This window comes from Vulpes lagopus, chromosome 21 (genome assembly GCF_018345385.1).
Source record: "Vulpes lagopus strain Blue_001 chromosome 21, ASM1834538v1, whole genome shotgun sequence".
Classification (NCBI taxonomy): domain Eukaryota; kingdom Metazoa; phylum Chordata; class Mammalia; order Carnivora; family Canidae; genus Vulpes; species Vulpes lagopus.
Window position 1 is genome coordinate 2,545,416 of NC_054844.1, and position 12,995 is coordinate 2,558,410.

The following is a 12,995-nucleotide window of genomic DNA, read 5'->3' on the forward strand; positions in this document are numbered from 1 at the left end:
TTAACTGAAAAACTATTACAACTTATAATAAAGTTGAGTAAAATGGTGAGATGCTACAAAGATAAAATTCAATAATTTTTCTGTACACCATCGATAAACATTCAGGTTTCCAAAATAAGTCAGAGGTTCTGAAATTCTCTTCAACCCTAGGCTAGAAGATTATTATCCCATTGTCTTTTCTCCACGCTTACCAAAAGGAGAACTGGATTGGTGATTTTGTATGATCTGTTAATACAAGGCCTGAATAAATGAATGAAATATATATATATATATATATATATATATATATATATATACACACACAATGTATATACATACATAAATGTATTATATAAATATAAAAATAAATGTAGAGGCTGCTTTTAGGCAACAGGCTTGGGCAATGGAACTTGAGTGAGACAAATGGCACACAGCAAGGGCCCATAGCGACCACCCATCACTGGGTTGATGCAAACTGGCTCATTAAGCAACCCACCTTGAAATAGCCACAGGCCATAACTAACCATGGGCTACTTATAACCAGGCACAGTTACCAAAAAGGAGAAAATCCAATACATTTCCATACCTCCTCACTCTGCCCTATAACTTATCCCTCATCACTGCCTTGTTACAGTCTCTCCTTTGCTGTTCTGCTGCAGTATATTCAATAAATTTCTTTCTTTGTACTGCTTCGGGTGAATTCTTTTACTGCCTATGCCACTGGCCCCTCATCTGATTGGGATGCCCTACAATTCATATATGCATAAACCAAATAGCAACATATATATTGCACTAACAAAATATTGCCAAAACCGAAAGTTTTAAAAAGCACTGAAAATAAACTTGCTAATATTAGGTGATTTAAAAATGCTCACTGTAGGGACGCCTGGGTGGCTCAGCAGTTGAGCATCTGCCTTCAGCCCAGGGCGTGATCCTGGGGACCTGGGATCGAGTCCCGCATCGGGTTCCCTGCATGGAGCCTGCTTCTCCCTCTACCTGTGTCTCTGCCTCCCTCTCTCTGCGTCTCTAATGAATAAATAAGTAAAATATTAAAAAAAAATGCTCACTGTAGATAATTGAAAAATTAGAAAAAATTTACCTGTAAATCCCTCTCTGAAAATAATCACTCTTACTATTTAGGTGTATCCATTCAGCCTCTTCCTTATGAACATAAAAAGTTGCATATTCTTGATTTTTTCCCTCTATTTCTTCCCTATTTCTACTACAATATGATTTTTTTTTTAAATTTTTTTTTTTAATTTTTTAATTTATTTATGATAGTCACAGAGAGAGAGAGAGAGAGGCATAGACATAGGCAGAGGGAGAAGCAGGCTCCATGCACCGGGAGCCTGATGTGGGATTCGATCCCAGGTCTCCAGGATCGCGCCCTGGGCCAAAGGCAAGCGCCAAACCACCGCGCCACCCAGGGATCCCCAATATGATATTTTTTAAAAAAGATTTATTTATTTTAGAGAAAGAGAGCAAGCAAGCAGGAAAGAGACACAGAGGGAGAGGGAGAGAGTCTTAAGCAGAATCTATGCTGAGCATGCAGCCCAATGTGGGACTTGATCTCTTGACCCAGAGATCACACAACCTGAGCCTAAACCAAGAGTTGGATGCTTAACTGACTATGCCACCTATGTGCCCTAATATGGTATTTTAAAAATTACTATATTTTATAGTGTATTTTGATAGCTGGTACAACAAGTTGTCCTTCTCCTCTACCAATTCTGCTTTGTCAAAATTTGATTGGGTATTTTTAACACATTTTCTTCCCTAGATTAAAAGCACTTTGCTTAGTTCCATGAGAAAGTTTATAGAAAGTTTTCTTTGGTATTTTTTCATGTAATAATGCATGAGTAAGGGTTTAAGAGGCAAATGGCCTGGGTCTGAATTTTAGTTCTGCTCTTATCAGATATCTAAGTTTGGGGAAGCTACTTAAGTGCTCTGAGCTTCAGTTTATTTACTTTTAAAATGAGGATAACAATACTTTTAAGACATTTATGAGGATCAACTGAGTTAATGCAAACACTTAGAAAGGTGCCTAGCATAAAACACACACTAATTTAGCATCATCATTACTATGAACATTCTTTATCATGTCATTATTATTCTAGAGTCTGTTGAAAATGGCAGCAGAATAGGAGGACCTGAAGCTCACCTTGTCCCAGGAACACAAATAGATAACTATCAAATCATCCTAAATACCCTAAAAATCAACCTGAAGACTAAGAGAACAAACTTCACAAATAAAGGGAGAAAAGAGGCCATCCTAAAGAATGTAGGAAGTACAGATATGTGGTTTAGGGGAGAAAGGGATTGCAGATGCTGCAGAGTAAAGGGAGACATGGTTGTAGAGAAGGGAGAGGGAGAAAGAGAGAGAGAGAGGGAAAAATAAACAAAGAGAATGTTTCCCAAAGCCATTGGCTTGGAAATTGAGAGGGACTGAATTTTCTGAGTTCTTACAACCAGCAGGGCTTACAGCCTGGAGTTTTAAATGTCAGCAGGCTTGCTCAGGATAGAGCCCCAAGGGCATTTCACTGCTCCTGGAGAGAAGCAAGCAACCTGGGGGCAGACAGCCTAGAAACCACAATCTGAAAAACACCTGGGGTGCACAGGGGCCCGATTATAGAGTGCATCCCTGAGAGGCAGCATTCAGAGGAAGCCCCTCTGGGAACAAAGAAGCTGGCTGGTGCCATTTTCCTTCCTGGACCCTCCACATAAAACAGAACCACCTGTGAGAAGCAGCACAGGGCCTATACTGGTTGCCTAACTTGCTTCGTAGTGTAAGCCCCATCAACCTGTGCTCTGTGGCAGGACTGCCCTTCTCAGTCATCCTTGCCCCAGTCCTAGTGCAGTGGGTTCCTCTCCCAAAAATCCATGCCCACATCACATCTCATAACTAGAGAGTTTTGTAGGGCCTCAGTTCTGGTGGAGTTGGTGTCGGATCTCATTTCACAAGCAGACCACCATAGAGCTGGTTAAAACTTGCCACATTCAGGCCAGGAACCAAACATTGCTCACAGCAAGCAAGGAGAGCCTCTGCAGACCATGGGCCTGAAGGATAGAGGAGCCAAAACACAAGAGCATGCAACACGTACCAGAGACAGTCCCTGAAGTTCCAGGCCTGGGGCACTATACGGCCTCTTTTTCATAAGGCCATTACTCTCAGGAGCAAGAGCTATAACTAGCTTTTCTAACACAGAGAAGAAAGCAGAGACTTAGACAAAAATGCCAAGACAGAGAAATTTATCCCAAATGAAAGAACAAGATAAGGCCATGGCCAGAAATCTAGGTGAAACAGATATAAGTAACTGGTCTAATGGAGAACTTAAAGCAATAATCATAAGGACATAGGATACTCACTAGGTTCGAGAAAAGAATAGAGGACATTAGTAAAACCCTTATCACAGATATAAAAGAGTTAAAAAAATCAGAGATGAAAAATGCAATAAACAAAATTGGAAACAGGCTAATGCAATGACTAGCAGGCTGAAAGAATCAAAGTAATGAACTAGTGTCCTAGAAGACAAAGCAGCGGAAAATAATGAAGTGGAACAAAAGAGAGAAAGAAAAATTATGCCACATGAGAACAGACTTAGGGAACTCATCCTATCAAATGTAGTAACATTCATATTATAGAATAAATACAAGAAAAAGAGTGAGAAAAAGGGCAGAAAATTTATTTCAAGAAATAATAGGAAAAAAACAAAGAATAGTAGGAAACTCCCTTAATCTGGGGAAGGAAACAGACATCCAGATCCAGGCGGTTCAGTGATCTTCTATCAAAATCAACAAAAGCAGGCCAACACCAACATATAATTAAATTGCAAAATATGGTGGTAAAGAAAAATTTAAAAAGCAGCAAGACAAAAGATGCCCTTAACTTACAAGGGAAAACTCATAAAGCTAGCTGGAGATTTCTTAACAGAACATACCAAGTCAGAGGGATTGGCATCATATATTCAAAATGCTGAATGGGGGACACGTGGGTGGCTCAGTCAGTTAAGCATCTGCCTTCGGCTCAAGTCATGATTCCAGGGTTCCTGGGATCAAGTCCTGCACTGGGCTCCCTGCTCGGTATGGAGTCTGTTTCTTCCTCTGCCACTCCCCATGGCTCATGCTCATTCTCTCTCTCTTTCTCATTCAAAAGTAAATAAATAAAATCTTTAAAACAACAACAACAACAACAAAGTACTGAATAGGAAAAATCTGTAGCCAAGAATACTCTCTCTCCAAGGCTGTCATTCAGAATAGAAGGACAGATAGCTTCCCAGAGAAATAAAAACTAAAGGAGTTAGTGACAGCTAAACCAGCCCTGCAAGAAATATTAAAGGAGACTGAGTGCAAAGGAAAGACCGAATATGACAAAGACAGGAAAAGATAGAGAAAATCTCCAGAAACAATAAAACAAGTAATAAAATGGCAATAAATACATATTTGTCAATAACTGAATGTAAACAGACTACACACTCCAATCAAAAGGCATAGGGTGTCAGAATGGATAAAAAAAATAAGACCTACCTATATGCTGCCTACAAGAGACTCATTTTATTTTTATATATTTTTTAAAGATTTTATTTACTTAATCATGATAGAGAGAGAGAGAGAGAGAGGGGCAGAGACACAGGCAGAGGGAGAAGCAGGCTCCATGCCGGGAGCCCAATGCGGGACTCGATCCTGGGACTCCAGGATCACGCCCTGGGCCAAAGGCAGGCACTAAACCGCTGAGCCACCCAGGGATCCCCAAGATCCCCAAGAGACTCATTTTAGACTTACAGACACCTGCAGATTGAGAATGAAGGGGTGGAGAAACATTTATCATGCCAACGGATGTCAAAAGAAAGTTTGAGTAGCAATATTTGTATCGGACAAACTAGATTACTTTGTTCTTGTATTATTTTTGTCCTGCCTTGATATGAGTGATGCAGGCCTCATAGAATTTTTTTTTTTTTTTTAAGATCTGAGTGAGAGTAAGCAAGTGCATGTGAGCGAGAGAGCACAAGTAGGGGGAGTAGCAGAGAAGAAGCAGGGTCCCACTGAGCAGCAAGCTTGATGCAGAGCTTGATCCCAGGACCCCGGAATCATAACCTGAACTAACAGAGGTTTAACCAACTGAGCCACCCAGGAGCCCTCACAGATTTTGAATGTATTTTCTCTATTCTGTTATTTGTAAGGTTTTGATAAAGATTGTCACTATTTTTTAAAATGTTTGCTAGAATTCACCAATGATGCCATATAGTCTTGGGCTTTTGTGTGCTGGGAGATTTTTTATTTTTATTTTTTAAATCTTTTTTTTTTTAAATTTTTATTTATTTATGATAGTCACACACACAGAGAGAGAGAGGCAGAGACACAGGCAGAAGGAGAAGCAGGCTCCATGCAGGGAGCCCGATGTGGGACTCGATCCCGGGACTACAGGATCATGCCCTGGGCTGAAGGCAGGTGCTAAATTGCTGAGCCACCCAGGGATCCCTGAGATTTTTTATTTTAATTCAATTTTCATTCTTCCATTTCTTTCATGTTATTGGTCTGAGAAGATTTCTAAATTCTTGTATTAAAAATTCATGATTCAATCTTGGTAACTCGTGTGTTTTTAGGAATTATCTGTTTTTTTCTAAGCTATTTGATTTGTTAGTGTATAATTGCTTACTGTAATCTGTTATCACACCATGTATTTCTATCACACCATGTATTATCTCTTATATTATTTTCTCTTTCTCAGATTTTGGCATTTGAGTCTTCTCTCTTTTTTGTTTTAGTGAATGTAGTTAAAGCATTATCAGTTATATATATTTTTTAAGCTCGCCATTATTTTCAATGTTATATTATTATTTATTCTGGTCTCTATTTTATTTATCCTGATTTTCTTTGTTATTTCATTCCTATACTAAATTTCAGTCAAGTTTCTTCTTTTTCTAGTTCCTTGTGGTGTAATGTATGTTGTTTATTTGAACTTTTTTTCTTAATATAAGCATTTGTAGCATAACTTTCACTGCTTTTGCTTCATCTCCCCCAAAGGAGTACATTATTGCGATGAGCATTGACTGATGTACAGAATTATCACCACTTTTTAAAAGATTTATTTTAAAGAAAGAGGGTGGGGCAAAAGGGGAGTAAAGGGAAAGTAGGGGCAAAAGGAGAGGGAGAAGGAGAAAAGCAGATTCTCTGCTAAGCATGAAGCACAGATCCATGATCCTGAGATCATGACCTGAACTGAAATCACAAGTCAGATGCTTAACCCACTGAGCCACCCAGGTGCCCCTGTATAGAACTATTAAATCATAATATTGCATCTGAAACTAATGTAACACTGTATATTTATTAGAATTTAATAAAATAAATAATAGAAAAGGAAAACTGAACATTAAAAAAAATTAAAGAATGTATTTTAAAAGTAACTTATGAATTAAAGCAGAGAAAATTGAAGTGCCTGGATGGCTTAATCAGTTAAGCACCTGCCTTCGGCCCAGGTCATGATCCCAGGGTCCTGGGATTGAGCTCAACACCTGGCTCTCTGCTCAGCAGGGAGTCTGCTTCTCCCTCTTCCTGCCACTCTGCCTACTTGTGTTCTCTGTCTCTGTCAAATAAATAAATAATATCTTTTAAAAAATAAAGTAGAGGAAATCATAATGGAAACTGTAAGCTATTTATAATCAACAACAAAAATGGAAAATACAACATACCAAAACTTGAGAATCTAACTTAAAGTAGTCTCAGATGAAAATTTATAACCTCAAACAAACTTTGAATATACTTATTTTAAAAAACAGTGAAGGGGTGCCTGAATGGCACAGTTGGTTAAGCGTCAGACTCTTGGTTTTGGCTCAGATTGTGATCTCAGGGTTGTGAGATGGAGTCCCATGGTAGGGTTCTGCACTCAGTGTGGAGACTACTTGAGTTTCTCTCTCCATCTCCTTTGGCCCCTCCCCCACATGCTCACACTCACTCTAAAATAAATAAATAAATCTTTAAAAAATAAAGTCAAGACAAAATAAGTTAAGCCTAAAGGAAACTGAAGAAAAAAGATAAAGGCAAATATTAGTGAACTTTAAAAGACAGATAAAAAAAGAGATAACTAACAACATAAAAATCAGGTTCTTTGAAATTAAAAATAAATGTCCAGCAAAATAAATAAGACATAAACACATAGTAAAAGGAACCAAAATAGGAGAGCATAACTATAGACAACGATTTAAAAAATCATCAAATACTATATGTATGCCAATACATTTGAATACTTAGGTAAAGGGGATACTTTTCTTAAAAAACAACTTAACAAAAATGATGCCAAAAGAAGTATCAAATAAATCAACAGTTAATGAAGAACTTGCTCTTCATTTCACTAGAGAGTAATCATTCTGTGTAATGGTGAAAGTCTGAAATGAAAACATTAAATTGAGGGACAAGAGAGGGTTATCTTTAACACTGCTCTTATTCAACATTATAATGAAAGTTCCAGCCTGGGAAATAAGGATATCAAATAAAATCAAAGACATAGAAATAGTAAAGGAAAAGATAAAACAAAACTTTCAATATTTGCATTTGTTTACTGTCTAAAGTATCCATGACATCTATATGCTATGAGACAAACGACTGTTAAATCTAAGTATTAACCAATTAACAATGTAACATGAGAAAATAAAACACAGCAATAGGATATGAAGAACTTAAAAAAGTACATATTTTTCTATATGTAAATTTTCTGTGCATGAAATCACAAACTATTACTTAAGAGCACTAAAGAATAACTTCAAAATGGGAGAGATAGAACATGGTCTTAGAATCCATGATGCCATTCACATAAGTCTTAAAAGCGTAGGAAGCAATGGTAGTGGTTGCTTTGGAATATATACATACACAGTACAAGTGTCCATAAAAGTAGAAGTTAGTGGTATGGAAGGTGGGAAAGGGGAAAGGATTGATGTTTATGATTTGGAATGGGTGACACAGTTATCTCTAGCAATTTTGTATTTGTTTCTTAATCTGTTTTGTGAGTATATGGATAGATACTACCATTCTCATTAAATACTATGAGTCCTATTTCCTTTTATGAATCTTATGTTCTCCAAGCTATTATTATTTCATTATTTTATAATTCAAAAATAATCATGGGAACCATATGTTCCTTCTATAGGCTTTAAAATTACAAGCAAAAATGTGAGTTATAAAAATTTTAAAAGTCAACAGGCTGACATGCTGTATATATTAAACTTATTCTTGCAATGAAGGGGGGAAAAGAAGAGAGTGAAAGAGACAAATAAGAACAGACTATTTAAAAAAAAGACTATTTGAGAGAGAGAGAGAGAGAGAGAGAGAGAGAGAGAGAGAGAATGAGTGATGAGTGATAGGGAGAGAGAGAGAAAGAGAGAAGCAGACTCCCTGCTGCGCAGGGAGCACTATGCAGGGATTGATCCCAGGACCTAGAGATCATGACCTGAGCTGAAGGCAGATGGTTAACTGACTGAGCCACCCCAAGAAACAGACTTTTTTTTAAAAGATTGTATTTATTTATTCATGAGAGAGAGATACACACACACACAGAGGCAGAAACACAGGCAAAGGGAGAAGCAGGCTCCATGCAGGGAGCCAGATGTGGGACTCAATCCCAGGTCTCCAGGATCAAGCCCTGGGCTGAAGGCGGCACTAAACCGCTGAGCCACCTGGGCTGCCCATGACTCTGTGTCTTAAGGAGCTCTCATACTATGCTCTTCTTAAGATAAGACCAACAAACAAAAGGAATAAATCCTCAAGTTTTACTGACATGAAAGGTACTTTATATCCAGATATTTTCCTTCTTAAACCATGCCATGTGCATGTGCAGGTAACTGAATTCCGCTGGTCATTGGGGAAAGAAAGAGAGGGAAAGAAAAAGGAAGACATTTACTAAAATAAACTTCTTTAGTTGTAAGTGCATATCTATGTATAAAGGTATACATACCCTTTCAGAGGAAAAGGAGTTCATTGTTTATTCTGTAATCTTTTCTTTTAAGACTGAGATGTCAGTGCTCAAACAAGGTATTAGAGAAACTGTATTTGACAGAAAAAATACTTAAGGTAAGAAATGGTGTATGTTATCCAAACCTAGGTATTAAAAGAATAGTGCAAGGGAACCACAAGGGAAGGAGGAGAAAATGAATGGGGCAAAATAAGAGAGGAAGACAAACCATGAGAAACTCTCAAATCTGGGAAACAAACTGAAGGTTGCTTACGGGGAGGTGGGTGGGAGGATGGAGTAACTGGGTGATGGACATTAAAGAGGGCATGTGATGTGATGAGCACTGAGTGTTTTACAATACACTGGCAAACTTAATTTAAATTAAAAAAATATGAAAAGAAAAGGTTTGAATTCCAGAGTTCTCCAGTTCACTAATCTTTGCTTTTCAGTCTGTGATTATCTTACTAACCTATCTAAATAAGTTTTAGAAATAATAATACTTGGAAATCTTCTGAGATATTTTAGAAAACATATTCTAAATAAATTTTACCCTTATTAGTAAACTTGGGTTATTTCCAATTATCTTCAGGAAAATATTAAAATTACTTCTGCCTATATTTGCTAAATCTTGGAAATAATTTTATCATAATTAATTTTATAATTACATTCTATTTTTTAAAAAGATTTTATTTATTTATTCATGAGAGACATACACACACAGAGAGGCACAGACACAGGCAGAGGGAGAAGCAGGCTCCGTGCAGGGAACCTGACATGGGACCCAATCCTGGTAATTTTATAATTAAACTTTAATTAGTTATATTGGTATTTGATATACAAGATGAAAAAAACATAATCCCAATCAAGTTCAGTGAGATGTGTTAGATTCTGTGCTTGTTATACATTTAACAAAATATCAACAAATTATTTCTGAGCTTTTTTTTAAACTTCATATCATGAAAAACTATAAATTAGTCATTAATTCTTTTTTTTTAAGATTTTATTTTATTTTTTTAGTAATCTTAATATCCAACATGGGGATTGAACTTACAACCCCGAGATCAAGGGTTGCATGCTCTACTGATGGAGCCAGTCAGGTGCCCCAGTCATTACTTATTCTTGAGTTGTGCTATGTATTTGTCTTTCTTTTTTTTTTTTTTAAAGATTTATTTATTTATTTATTTATTTATTTATTTATTTATTTATTTATTTATTTATTTATGATGGATAGAGAGAGAGAGAGGCAGAGACATAGGCAGAGGGAGAAGCAGGCTCCAGGCAGGGAGTCTGATGCGGGACTCGATCCCGGGACTCCAGGATCGCACCCTGGGCCAAAGGCAGGCGCAAACCGCTGAGCCACCCAGGGATCCCCCTGTATTTGTCTTTTTATACACAAATGATTGAATATTATTATTGTAGTCAGGAAAATTTGTTTTCCACTGGTTGAACAGCTTTCAGAAAAACAATGTGAGGCAGTAAAGTATGATGAGGGTGGTAGCAAGATTAGAAGGAATATCTGTGCTGAATTTAGCCTAACAGCTGTCATGGTAATATTACCTTTACATTCTATTTTATTTTCTCAACTGATGTTTAAGTTCTATAACAGAAAAGTATAACTTCCACTGATTTTGTTTTGATTCTGAAATAAATCAATTTGGTAGTTTAATTTTGGTCCTGATTAGTACTTTTGGTTTTTAGATGGAATCCTGAAGCTTATTATCCTGCAAACACTTTCTATTACACACCAAGAAAAGTGAAGCCATAAAGAATCTTAGCTGCAGCAACCCAAACTGACTAATTCTTCCCATTACTATGTTATTTTTAAAAACGTAATTATCTTTTGAATATTCTTTTTTTTTTTTTTTAATTTTTTATTTATTTATGATAGTCACAGAGAGAGAGAGAGAGAGAGGCAGAGACACAGGCGGAGGGAGAAGCAGGCTCCATGCACCGGGAGCCTGATGTGGGATTCGATCCTGGGTCTCCAGGATCGCGCCCTGGGCCAAAGGCAGGCGCCAAACCGCTGCGCCACCCAGGGATCCCCCTTGAATATTCTTATACATATATCTGGCACAAGAATTTGTTACAGTAAAAGTAAGTCTATCTTCTGCTCGTGACGGTTCCTTTTCAAGGAGCTACCACAGGGATACCTCGGTGGGTCAGCGGTTGAGTGTCTGCCTTCCGTCCAGGTCATGATCCTGGAGACCCAGGATCAAGTCCCACATCGGGCTTCCTGCATGGAGCCTGCTTCTCCCTTTGCCTGTGTCTCTCATGAGTAAATAAATAAAATCTTAAAAAAAAAGGGCTACCACAGTTACCAGTTTCTTGTGTGTAATGCCAAAGATTTCCCGACATTCCATGGCTATGTAACTGTGTAGCCACATGCACACACACACACATTTCCCTCCAACAAATGGTAGCATATTTGATTCACTGTTCTTAGCTATTTTTTCCTAATTATCTTGAACAGTCTTCTGTATCAGTAAATAAAGAGCTGCCTTGTTGTTTTTGCTGACTTGTTGATGTAGACTTAGATTATTTCTAATATTTTGCTGTTACAAATAATGTTGTAAAGAATAATCTTATGATAACTGACAAATTTAAATTGTTAAAACTATCTATCATTAGGTTTTACATCATCTTCCTCCAAATAACAGCTTTCCTCTTAAGGTAAAAAGCCTAAATTTGTTTGGTCATATGGCTGGAATGTTAGATAGTCCAGGTTCCTAAGATACATACCTGGTTTTACACAAAGGTAAGGAGAGGTAAGAATAGATAAAAACACCCATATATTTGGTGGGCTTTTACTTAATTTATATAAAGACCAATGAATAATGATGGCATAAAAAAATATATACCACCTGTTAGAAAAATGTATTCCTATTTAGTATGGAAGGGCCAATATATTCAAGTAGCATATTTGCCCTCATTTATTATTTCTGAGGTTTATGGAAATAATGACATAAGTGTATATTATGTTTTCATTACTGATAAAAAGCATCTAAGAGTTATAGTTGCAGGCTGTTTACCAGCCTAAAAAAATTTCTTAATCCTTCCACAGAGTTGTAAAGGGCATCAGATGAAATCACTTTTAAAAGTATACTTGTGACAAATAGGAGTATGATAGAGCTCATTACGAATCAGAAATTGTTCTTCCATACTGTTATTTCCTTTACACCTTGTTTCCTCATATCAGTGTGGCAATTTCATGATGAAGACACATAAAGGATAGTGTATGTCAAACATATCACCATGTAGAAGCACTATGAGCTTCCCGCTCCTTCCCCAGGCTTCTCACCATTCCACGTGTAACTCTCTACTTGGTGTTTCTCATCTCCATGAATGTAGTCATTATTCACTGAGTTGCTCAATCTAAAAATTTCAGAATCACTCTAGACTCCTCCTTTTCCACTAATGTCTATATCCAATTAAGCCACAAAGCCCTGGTGATCCTGTTTCCAAATATTTCTCCTATAAATATTTCCCCTATAATTAACTGTACAGTTTCATCTACATTACCTTTGATGTACTATTTTATTGCTTTTTCTAAATTGCTCTCAGTTTTATAGACTATTTGATTCTGATACTATCCTGCTTAAAAAAAAAAAAACCTATCCACGGACAGCAGGCAACCACCAGAGTCCAACCTTCTCAGTGAACACACTAAAGGCCTTCACTATCAGACCACATCATACCACTCTAGCTTCATTTTCATAATATGTTGAGATTATCCTTTTTTCTCCTTTTCTCTGAATCTTAATATTAAACCATCCCCAAATTCCTAAGATAAATTTTGTTAACTGTGTAACATTTTTACACATTGTTGAATTTGCTCATATTTTATTTAGAATTTTTGTATCAATATTCATAGGTAATACTGCTCTATGATTTGTTTTTTGTATTTGCAGTTTCAGCATCCAAGTTATGCTAAACTCATGAAATGTATCAAGGAGCTTTCCCTTTTTGTATTCTTTGGAATAGTTGTGTTTTTTAAGATTAAAAAAATTTTTTTTTTATTTGCAAGAGAGCACAAGCAGGTAGAGCAGCCATTAGAGGGAGAAGCAGGATCCCTGCTGAG

At 36.9% G+C, this 12,995-nt stretch overlaps 1 protein-coding gene across 11 annotated transcripts in view; it reads right to left on the minus strand.

Moving 5' to 3' along the window:
* ERC1 (ELKS/RAB6-interacting/CAST family member 1) overlaps window positions 1-12,995 on the minus strand; it is a 549,485-nt gene that overhangs the window by 84,294 nt on the left and 452,196 nt on the right. The window lies entirely within an intron of this gene.